Source organism: Triticum dicoccoides, chromosome 6A (assembly GCF_002162155.2).
Source record: "Triticum dicoccoides isolate Atlit2015 ecotype Zavitan chromosome 6A, WEW_v2.0, whole genome shotgun sequence".
Lineage (NCBI taxonomy): Eukaryota > Viridiplantae > Streptophyta > Magnoliopsida > Poales > Poaceae > Triticum > Triticum dicoccoides.
This window is the reverse complement of record NC_041390.1, coordinates 17,908,505-17,920,632: the sequence shown is the minus strand read 5'-3', so window position 1 is coordinate 17,920,632 and position 12,128 is coordinate 17,908,505. Positions and strand designations below refer to the sequence as shown.

The window sequence follows — 12,128 nt, the reverse complement described above, 5'->3', positions numbered from 1 at the left end:
ATTATCATGCCCCCATGATCAATACCGGTGAGATGTGATGGTATAAGAAGGATTTCCTTCTGAAGTAGAGCTCCGGCATTTGGATGAAGATGGGCAAAAGGAAATTTTGTTTCGTTGAACACCACATCTCTAGAAATATAAATGCGACCAGTGGGTACATCTAAGCATTTTACACCTTTGTGTTGAGGGCTGTAGCCAAGAAAAACGCACTGGGTGGAGCGAAACATAAGTTTTCTATTGTTGTAGGGTCTAAGATTTGCCCAGCAAGCACATCCAAACACACGAAGAGATGTGTAGTCTGGTTTGGTATGAAAAAGTCGCTCTATCAGAGTTTCATTATTAATGACACGACTGGGAAGCATGTTAATAATATGAACTGCAGCAAGAAATGCTTCATCCCGGAATTTTAAAGGCATAGATGCGCCTGCAAGAAGGGCAAGACCAACTTCTACAACATGTCTGTGCTTGCGTTCAGCTGACCCATTTTGCTGATGAGCATGAGGGCATGAAACGTGGTGAGATATTCCTATTTGTTGAAAAAAGAAATTCAAGTTGTGGTATTCACCACCCCAATCATATTGGAGGGCAATGATTTTGGAATCGAACTTGCGTTCAACGAGTGCTTGAAAGTTGTGAAACACTTGGAAAACATCGGATCGTTTCTTAAGAAGATAAATCCACATGTATTTGATATAGTCATCGATAAAACTAACATAGTATGAATGTCTACCAACAGAGGTGGGGGCAGGACCCCAAACATCAGAAAATATGAGTTGCAATGGCTTGGTAGAAACACTAGTAGATATAGGATAAGGTAACTGATGACTTTTAGCACGCTGACATGAATCACAAATTGTTTCACAACTACACTCACCAACATACGGGAGCTTATTTTTCCTAAGCGCTCATTCTATTAAAGAAAAAGAAGCATGTCCTAATCGATCGTGCCACTGACTTGACGAAATTTTGGTGACACCATATGCTTGTTTATTGAACCTTCTAATCTCCGGAATCAACGGGTAAAGCCCTCGAACACATCTACCTCGAAATAGGATTTTCTTCGTGACCTGGTCCTTGATCAAAAAGAAGAAGGGGTGAAATTCAAGAAAGACATGATTATCAAGAGCAATACGATGAATGGAGAGAAGGCTTTTCGAGGCACTAGGAACATGCAAGATTTTTCTTAGATGAATTTTGCGAGTGGGGGTTTTAATAGCTGAATGACCAACGTGACAAATCCGCATACTTTCTCCGTTTGCAGGAGTATGGATTTGGTCCTGGCCCCTGTACTTCTCGCGCATGGTCACCTTTTCCAGCTCACCGGTGATGTGGTTAGTGGCACCACTATCCACATACCAGTTTGTGTTGATGCCGTAGGAACCATCTGCTGCGGCAGCAAATTTCTCATCTTGAGAGGACTCATCATCTTCATCAAAGCGATACCAACAGTCCCATGCCGTGTGCCCCAGCTTGCCACATATCTGGCAGCGCACAGCGTCAGGCTGTGATCTGGAGGTGGAGTTGCACCGGCCCCTAGTGTTGGTGTTGAAGGAGCGGCCACCGTCGTTGTGAGATGAGTTGTTGCCGCCGATGTTTCCACCTTGCTGCTTGCCCTTGGCGCGCGTTGGTCCCCGATAGCGAGAGGATCCACCACCTCGGCCACGAACAACAGCGTTTGCAGAGGACTTGAATCCCCCGCCTGAGTTTGTGCCGTGGAAGAGGGCCCTCTGATCAAAATTGCTCATCTGGGCAAAGAGATCATCGAGGGTTACCGGTTCAGAAGCAGGGCACGCGTCGAGAGCAGACACGAGCGGCTGGTAGTCCATGTTGAGGCCGCCGGTGATGTAGGAGATTAGCTCGTCATCATCGAGGGGCTTTCCGGCGACAACGAGCTCATCTGCGAGCGAGCACATGTGAGCGAAGTAGGCCGCCACCGTCTGGGTTCCCTTCTGCGCGTTGGAGAGGGCGATCCGGATGTTGTTGATCCGTGATCGGGACTGCGACGAAAACATGTTCGCCAGAGAAGCCCAGAGCTCGTGCGGCGTGGTGATGGACGTAACCTGCACTAGAACTTCCTTGGAGAGGTTATTCAACAGATATCCAAGTACCTTCTGACCTTCTCTAACCCAACACTGATGGAGGGGATTAGGCGCAGAGTATTCTTTCCCGTCTTTGCCCATGGTGCCCAGGACCTTGGCGGGCTCCTCCGCGGATCCATCGACATAGTCGAAGACCCCAGCACCTCTCAGCTGCGGCGTCACCTGGGTACGCCACAATATGTAGTTGGTGTGAGTAAGCTTCTCGGTGACCTAACCACTTAGGCCGGCAGGGGAAGCACCAGAGGAGGACAGCATGGCAGGAGCGAAGGCGGAAGGCGTGGTGGCTAGATGAGATAGGAAGAGGAGGCTCTTATACCATGTAAACTTTCTATGAAGCGTCGTACCTGTTGAGGCCGAGCCTGCGTGTTTACATAGAGCAGGGGCTAAACCCTGATTGCGTACAAAGGGAGTTCGGTACAAGAGGTTTACATCCTGGAAGAGAAGAAAGAATCTGGAGATAACAAAGCTTAAACAGATTTCTATCTATCTCTACTTGTGCTAACCCCTTGCCGAAGCTATATGGGACGTATCAACACATATGACGTGACAATATGTTGTTTAACACTCACAAAGTGTCTTGCGTCTCGTGTTGCAGCTGACTACTCACCAAGAACCCGCTTCTCTTCTCTCTCCTCTTCTCTTTCCTCCAACTAAGCACATATATTATTCTATTCCTTATAGCCTGCTTATGCCACTCTATTGTACTTGCTCTTAATGAGCTATGTCCACCCTAGTGTTTGCATAGACCTCAGGAGGATAGCCATGTGATTAACTATTACTTACCTACAAAAGTATTTAAAAAATATTTTGACTAAGCTTTCCAAATCATGTCCACGTAGAGGAATGATGAGAAGAGAAGATAAAATGATGAGAAAAAACACAAGAACAATAATGAGAAGTCGAGAAGAGAAGAAAAGGAAATTGTTATGGATACTCAAAAAATAAATGCAGAAGTTGATATGAGTCAGACGAACACTTTATAGCCATGAATTTTGCATTAGAGCATTGTTATCTATCCAGAGACACTATCTATCCAGAGACATGAACATGATAAATTTGCCCGTGAAATCCAGATAGACAAGAAAATTGCCATATTCCTTTTTTAGCACAACCATTCTCATCTAGGTCAACAACAAAACTGGTCTCACAGGACAAATCATTGGCAACTGCTTCAGTAATATCACAGTGGTGAATCAAAGGGCCGGGATCCACTAAATTTTCCCTGTAAGACAATCCTTAACAAATAAAAATGATAGTTGGCACAGTCATAGTAATCAACAAATTACTTAGAGGACAAACATACAATATTACAGGAAAAAACTAGATGCATGAAAGTTGCAGATCCAAGCAAATGAATCACAATAACCAATTCTTGATACTCATGAATTGTCGCACAACTCCAACCCAATTCAACTGTCATCAGGACTATAAGAAGGACATTCTGGATGCTAGTCGTGGTACATGATAATGAAGAAGATGGACATTGAGGCCGTGCAAACATTGGTTAAGGGACTTTATAAGTTACATAGGATGCCCTAAAATTATTGTTGGTAGATTTTTTACATGGTAAAGAATTTCCTTCTTGAAAAATATGTGCTAAATATTTTCTTAAATGTGAGTCGTGCTTACAAGATGATCATTCTACTACTATACTCTGCAATTGACAGCGTGGTAAGAGAAAATTAACTATTTTTGGAACGAGTACGAACATGTCATGAGAAGGGATTGCTCAATCTCCTTTAGACCAGTGATAGCTTCAGGCAATAGTTGATGAAATAACTAGGGAATTAGTTTAATTAACATAGTGTTGATGGCTGGTTGGGAACTTCACCAAAATTAGTCACTAATGGCTAACTATTTTATTGTAGAACTTTAGTGGTAACTAAAAGTTAACCACATGGGTCTGCTGCCAAGCTCTCTGCAAACAATTAGTTAGTTCTTGCAGGGGTGAATGTAGCTCATCTACTCAAATTGAAGAGGTAGGTCGAGAATTTAGACCCGGCAGCACATGAGAACTTTATAGCTCTGAACTTGACGGTGGTTGAGAACGATTACAACCCTGGCCATATAGAGGTAGCCGTATCAAACAGCTATAAAATGGCCAATGCACCGTTGCAATTACTTGGAAGGAAAAGCTAATGCAAGGCGCTAAAGGGAGAACCCAGTATAGGTTATTTAGAACCATCTGGGAATGGTAGGTATCGGGATGGTGCGCATTAGCACGAAGACACACGAAGTCCAAAATTCAGTCTGGATTGGACGGCAGCGGCGTCCTGCGCGTCGTATCCTCCATGGAGGCGCTGTCTTGAGAGGAACTGCTGTTCGGGGGAGAGATGTGGATGGTGGGCTCCGAGTAGCTCCAGCAGTGGCGATGGTGTGGAGGTTGCCAGGTGGTGCGGCGTTGTATCTACCGCGTCATTGACGACGAGTGGTGGCGGCATGGTGCAGCTGCATATCGACGACGGATGCGGCTGGATGGACGAGCGCAGGGTGGTCGAGCTGTCTGGCGCCATGGTGGCGTCGACGGCAGGCCTGGCAAGGTCTGTGCGTCAGTACCTGCTCTGGAGATGGATCGGTGGAAGAAGGCGGCGGCAGCCTCGGTGAGTGCGCCGGACCGGCGTGTGACCCAGTCCCGGTATGTGGCTAGGATGGGGCATCCGGCATTAGATGTTAGGATTTGGTGCGATGTCTGTTTGGTATTAGGCTCGGACATTCGGCACCACTGCATCAAGGGAGTAGGGGTAGCGACAGATGTTGCCTAGATGGTGGCTTCAAGCTTACCGATGTACTACTTTGTAAGGTCTTTTGTGCTTAATAATTAATAAAGTGGCCGTATGCATTGTCCAGCTGCAGAGGCCGAGGATGCATCCTCCTTTTCTAAAAAAGAAATCATTCTGGGTCGCACACTACACAATCCAATCGGCCGGGGCTATTCAGCTGAAAGCCACAAGCAAGCTCGTCATTGCTCTAAAACCTACCCATGGAGTAGTGGTCTGCGCTAGTCACACGGCAGACCTGGCGCTTCTGTGTAGCCGCTTTAGCTGGATTAATTTTGTTTAGCGAAATTTGTGTACACTAGCATAAAGCAAATTGGTCGGAGGTCAGGATTAGTAGTACGACCAATTCTACAAGTACGTGTTCCATGTTCGTGTAGCTGCTACGAAAATAATCTTAAAAAATTGCTAGTTAATGTTGTGGTCAATCAGAGGCTTTCGTAAAAAAAATCAGGAAACTTCCTATCTACTCATTTTCAATCATAATAGTACAACGAATATCAGAAATAATAAAAATTACGTACATCCATAGATCACCTAGTAACAACTGCAAGCACTGAAGTGAGCCGAAGACGGCCGCCATCATCGCCCCTCCTTCACGGGAGCCGGACAAAACTTGTTGTGCTAAATAGTCGAGAAGTCGTCATGCTAAACATCATAGCACCAGCGTATCAGAACAGCTACCACCACTGATGAAGAGACAAGTGGATCAAAATGATCCAACCCGAAGACACATGAGTATAGACGAACAAAGACCAGATCCGAGTAGATCCACCGAAGACAATAACCGACCAAATCTTGTGAGATCCGTCGAAGACACACCTCCAGATGCCCTTCGACGATGCTAGACGCATCATCAAAACTGGGGTTAGGCGGAGAGAACTTCATTCCATTTTCAGAGAGCCACCACCATCTCATCTTCCCGAGAAGAACAAAACTCTAACAAAATCAAAAGAAACATCTAAAAATGGAGTCCTCCCGCCAGCAAGTGTCGCGATCCACCACTCCCCCATGGCCCAAGGGCCGAGGGACAAAAGAACACCGACGGAGATACTTGTATTGCTGCAGGCGCCATGGCCGCTCCGTAATTGAAGCAAGTTAGAACCGGCTGCATGGATCTACTTATTCAATCTTGATTAGAGTTAACCGTTGGTATTACGGAAATACCCTCTTTAAGTTGCTTTGATATCAAATGGTCTTTTGAAGGGTGTAGCAGAGCACACCTTTATATACACGTGCAAGAACAACCGGCTATTTTGCGTGCGTGTGTGCGTGCGGGCATAGGTGCTTGTGTGTGTGCATGTCGAATTTATCAGGGAAACAGTAGAACACCGAGTAGGTTTCTCAAACTGAAATTGCTAATCTTAAGATATGATTTTGGAAAGCCCATGTTAGGTAAGAAGCCGAAAATTTCAAGTTCAGCCATGTACAACATGGTTCGCAATCTAATTTAAGTTATACGATGCCATCATACTCTCAAGTACAAATTTCATAAAGGCATGATGCAGGTCAAACCATCATGATACCAAACCAGAAATCTAACTTCATCCAGAATAAAGTAATGATGTACATGTTAGAGGATGTAACTAATATAAGGAGCAATTCACCCAAGAAAAACCCTACTTTGAAACAACCCCTCTTATTAAACTTATAAAGGGTAATACATACATATGATATATCATATCCATTTTTGTATGTACGGGTCGCCCGTCGGAACGTATGTATACGCTGTACGTTTGGGAGCCCAACTACTCGGCTAACCAAGGCCGCCCCGCGTCGTGGGCTTGGCCCATTTATATTTTTTTTATCCTTAAAAAATCCATGCTAGGCAGGAAGCCGAGAATTTCAAGTTCAACCATGTACAACATATGGTTCGGAATCTAATTTAAATTATACAATGTCATCCATATTCTCAAGTACAAATTTCTTAAAGGCATGATGCAGGTCAAACCATCATGATACCAAACCAGAAATCTAACTTAATCAAGAATGAAGATCTACAGGCTACCGGATGTAACTAATATAAGGAGCAATTCACCCAATAAAAGTCCCACTTCGATACAACCCCCTCACTGAACTTATAAAGGGTAAGGCAAACCTTTGACATATCGTACCATTTTTTTCAAATCTAAAATAAATGCGAGGAGTTGGATTCAAACTCGTTACCTCATCGTCTCCTTCCGACTGCAATAGCCAACTCGAACAGCATGAGCTGGCATGTCCACGACAACTTCTGCGACTTCTTATTCGTGAGCACATGTGATGCTAAAAAAGGCAACATCTAGTTTTTTTCGTTTGCCCAATTTTTCTACCGCTTTGTTTTTCATTTTATTTTCTTTTTCTTCCATTTCAACCTTTTTAATGATGCGTGAACTTTCTAAATTCGAAAACTTTGTTTCAAATCCGTGTACAATTTCTTAAATTCAAGAACTTTTTTTCAAATCCATAAAATTTTCTGAAACCGTGATTTTTTTCAAATGCATGATTGTTTTCCCAATCTAGGAACTCGTTCCATTCTTATAAAAATATTTCAAAACCCTTGAACTTTTTTCAAATCAATGAACTTTTTGTCCCAATTGATGAACTTCTTTTCAAATCCGTGATAGTTTTTCCAAAAGCTCTGAACTTTTCTCAATTTTCATGACTTTCATGAACATTTCAAGATTTTGAACTTTTCTAAAATTCATGAACTTATTGTCAAATTTCGTGAACTTTTCCAAATTCATGCACTTTCTGAGATTGGTGAAGTTTTGTCAAATTCTTTTCCGAATACAAAACTTTTTTCAAATCCGTGAACTTTTCCGAACTCATGAACTTTCTTCAGATTCATCATTTTATAAATGAGTGAACTTTTTGTTAGATCCATGAACTATTTACAAATCCATGATTTTTTTGAAATTCACAAACCATATTTTTAAAGCCATAAAACTGTTTAGATTTATCTGTTTTCTAAATCCGTAAATACAAACACAAAGGGAGCAAAAAAACACGTGCGGATGCGCTATGTACGAACGAGAGGAAAGACAAACGAGCGAAGGGAGCACTAGATGTGTCGTGGCCCAGAAACATTCGAAATGTGTGCTAGGGAGACTTCCATTGTTGACCATTCGTCACTAGCCACGTAAGCATATAAGCTTTAGTGTCTAACTAGGAAACACGAACTACTAGAACTATCCTTCAGTGACCTGTTTACTATATAGAAAACCGTTCTTCTTCCCACTATTCCTTTTTCTTTTTTCTGTTTGTTTTTATTTCTTTTTCATTTTTTGGTTTTCCTTTTTTGTTTCTTTTTTTCGAAAATGATCTTGCTTTTAAATTATGGTTTGAAATTCCTTTTCCCTTCAAATGTTTGTTGAATGCTTTTAGAAAAGCATGTGTTGTTTTCAATTTTATCGCTTTTGTATTTATTAGTAATGTCAAAAACTTTAAATAACAATTTTGAGTACCTATTTAAATTATGATTTTAAATACTTTTCCCTTCAACCCTGTCATAGAAGCCTGCTATGTGCATGCCCACCTGCTGGCAAAAGTTGGGGTCATTTCAAAGATGTCCAAAAGAACTCTATGTTCAACATACGGTGTCGGGTAGGCCAAAAGGCTTTGTTTGAGAGCACGTTGTTTCTTGACATACGTCAAATGACCTCACTTTTTCATTGGTTTGTATGACCAATTCCAGGCGCCATGCCAAGTTGTTTTTGTTTTGTACAAATTTTGCATATTTCTGGAGTTTTCACGGTAAAAAATGATGATAAATTGCCGGACGTGACACAACCTGCGTACAGTTTAGGAATTCATTCGAACCTGGCATAGATTCTTACCATGGGCATGCCCACCTGATGACAAAAGTTGGGATGACTTCATGGATGTCCAAAAAAACACCATGTTCAACTTAGAGTGTCCTTGTAGGCCAGAAAGCTCTGTTTGAGAGCACGTTTTTTCGGCATCCGTCTAATGACCCCAAATTTTTTCCTTGAATTCGTATGGGCAATTCAAGGCACCATGACAAGTTTTTGAGTTTTCGACAATTATTCCATTTTCTAGAGTTCTCTTGATGCAAAAAAGTCGATTAATGGCCAGATGTGTCTCACTTGCATAGTCAGAATTCGTTCAAACCCATAATGGATTCCTACTATGGGAATTCCCACTTGCTGGCAAAATTTGGCCTCATTTCATGCATGTCCAAAAATAGACTATGTTCAACTGAGGGTGTTCGGGTAGGCTAAAAGGGTCCGCTTGAGAGCATTCTCTCGGATCCGTCAAATGCCCCTATTTTTTTTCCAATGATCTTATATGAAAAATTCAAGGCACCATGTCAAGTTCTTTGAGTTTCTGACAAATTTTGCATTTTCTGGAGTTTCCTTGGTTAGAAAGGCCGACAAATGGTTAGACGTGTCACAACTCGCATGCAGTGTCGAAAATCATTTAAATCCAGTATGGATGCCTAGCATGGGCATGTCCACCTGCTTGCAAAAGTTTAGGTCCTTCCATGCATTTCCCAAAATAGATCATGTTCAACGGAGGGTGTTTGAGTAATCCAGAAAGGTCTATTTGAGAGCACTTTTCTCAGTATATGTAAAATGACCCTAATTTTTTTTCCATGAGCTTATATGACCAATTCAATGGCACCATGCAAAGTTGCTTGAGTTTCCAACAAGTTTTTGCACTTTCTGGAGTTTTCTCGGTCAAAAAGGCTGATAAATGGCCGGACATGTGGCAACTTGCACATGGTGTCGGAAATCGTTCAGTCCTGACATGGATGCCTACCATTGGCATGCCCACCTGCTTGCAGAATTTAGGGTCATTTCAAGAATGTCCAAAACTAAACCATGTTCAATGGAGGGTGTTCGGGTAGGGCTAGAAAGCTCCGTCTAAGAGCATGTTGTTTCTTGGCATCCATGAAATGTCCTCGATTTTTTTCATTGTCTTGTCTGACCAATTCAAGGCACCATGCAAAAAATGGGTTTTTGACAAGTTTTACATTTTCTGGAGTTTTCCCACTGAAAAAATGATGATAAATGGTCGGATGTGTCACAACGAGTTATTCAAACCAGGCATGGATACCTAACATGGGCATGCCCATCTGCTTGGCAAAGTTGGGGTCAGTCCTGTGATTTCCAGAAAAAATCATATTCAACGGGGAGTGTTTGGGTAGACAAGAAGTGTCCGTTTAGGAGCACCTCGTTTCTCGATATCTCTTAAATGGCCCCATTTTTTCATGGCCTTGTACGACCAATTCAAGGCATCATACGAAATTGTTTGGGTTTTCGACAAGTTTTGTATTTTCTATATTTTTTTCGTTAAAAAGGCCGATAAATGGTCTAATGTGTCGCAACTTGCATACGGTGTCGGAAGTCATTCAAACCAGGCATGAATACCAACCATGGGCATGACCCCCTGCTTGCAAAAGTTGGGGTCATTTGAAGGATGTCGAAAGATAGACCTGGTTCAACGAAGGGAGTTCGGGTTGGCCAGAAGGGTCCGTTTGAAAGCACGTTGTTTTTCGACATCCGTCAAATGACCCCAATTTTTTCCAAGAGTTTCTATGACCAATTCAAGGCTTTCATGCCAAGTTATTTGGATTTATGACAAGCTTATCATTTTCTGAAGTTTTCTTGGTGGAAAAGGACCAATAAATGGTCGGAGGTGTCGCAATGTGCAAACGGTGTCAGGAGTCGTTCAAACCTGGCATGGGTGTCTCATATGTCCGTGCCGAACTGCTGCAAGAAGTTGTGGTCATTTATCCGTAGTCCAAAAAAATTGTTTTATCCATAGGCCAGACAGGTGCATCACGTAAGCATGTAATTTTTTCCCAATTTCAATGCTTATGTTATTTGCAATTTTTGTCTTTATTAATCAATATAAACATTTTCTCATGTGCTAACAATTTCTTTAAATTTTTCAACAATTCTGGAATTTTAAATTGTGTATGAAAATTTGACAAACTTTAACACTTTTTCCAAAATTGTTAACATAGTCCCACAATTGATATTGAACATGATTGCGAACCACATACTTTAAAAAATATTTTCTAAATGCAAACATATATTGAATTTGCGAAGGAAATATAACTAAAAAATGGGAACATTTCTAAACATTGTAAACAATAATTGAAAAAATAAGATTTTTTTTGTATTCCAAACAATATTTCAATTTTTTGACTAGGTTTCAAAAAGAATAATAAATTCCAAAAAAGTGAAAAACGAATTAACAACTAAATAAAAAAACGAATGAACGGAAAAATAGAATTAAAAAGAAGGCTTAGGCCTGGGCCCAACTAGGCGATGGCGTCGCTCCCATCGGGCGCCTGTTGGGCCGGCCAAAGGGTTCACGGTTTTGAAAGAGTTCATCAATTTTAAAAAAAGCTCACTCATTTGTAAAACAATCGCGTGCTTTGATGAAAGTTTGTAAAAGTTGAAAAGAGTTCATGGAGTCGAAAAAAGTTCACGTATTTGAAACAAAGTTGACAAATTTAAGAAAATGATCACGAATCTGAAAAGTTCGCGGGTTGAAGAAAAAGTTCATGATTTAAAAATAGTTTATGAATTTTAAAAAAGAAAATAAAAAGGGAAAGCAAAAGAACAAGAAAAATAGAATAATGTAAGAATATTTATGTGACCAGTGTAACTAATGGTATGATTTTAATCAAAGGTTCTAGTATAATGGTTGCTAGAAATAGAAGATTAAAATCTGGGTTTTAATTCCCTCTTCTCTCCCTCGATTAAAACTTGATATTCATTGGTATGTGTATCTCAAGGCATGTGTGCCTGACAAAAACTAAGTGGATACATTTATGTTGAGCGAGCTAGATTGTTCTAATCAATCAAGGACATGTATAAGCTGCCTAACTCCGTGGTGTGATGCATCATTAAACTGTTCACGTGCATGTGCATGCGATCGGTGATCAGTTCGGGCTTTCGGCACGTGATCTAGGAGATGTATTGCTTCGAGCGGACGCATTGGTTGACTTGTGTCAAACTAGGAAACGGTAAGTCGGCAACCGCGAGCGCATAGCTACGTGCCCGTTCGCTGAACCGCACAAACAAAAACCAAAAAGAAAATACAGACTAGCGTTGGGTTTTTTTTTAAGAAAATACCGTCATGCTTAGCTTTATTGATTTAGAATAGGTTTACATCATCTACGAGCTTGCTGACAATAATATCAGGACTAACTAAAAGAAGTCATATTTTTTAATTTTTTAAAAGAAGTCTTATTACATAACAAAATTGAGCTAGCACATAAGCCGCTTGATTACAT

General features: G+C 41.4%; 1 pseudogene; it reads right to left on the bottom strand.

The window, feature by feature from the left end:
- Nucleotides 1-1,729: 1,729 nt before the first annotated feature.
- Nucleotides 1,730-1,874, bottom strand: LOC119319818 (annotated as a pseudogene).
- Between the last annotated feature and the right edge of the window lie 10,254 nt (nt 1,875-12,128).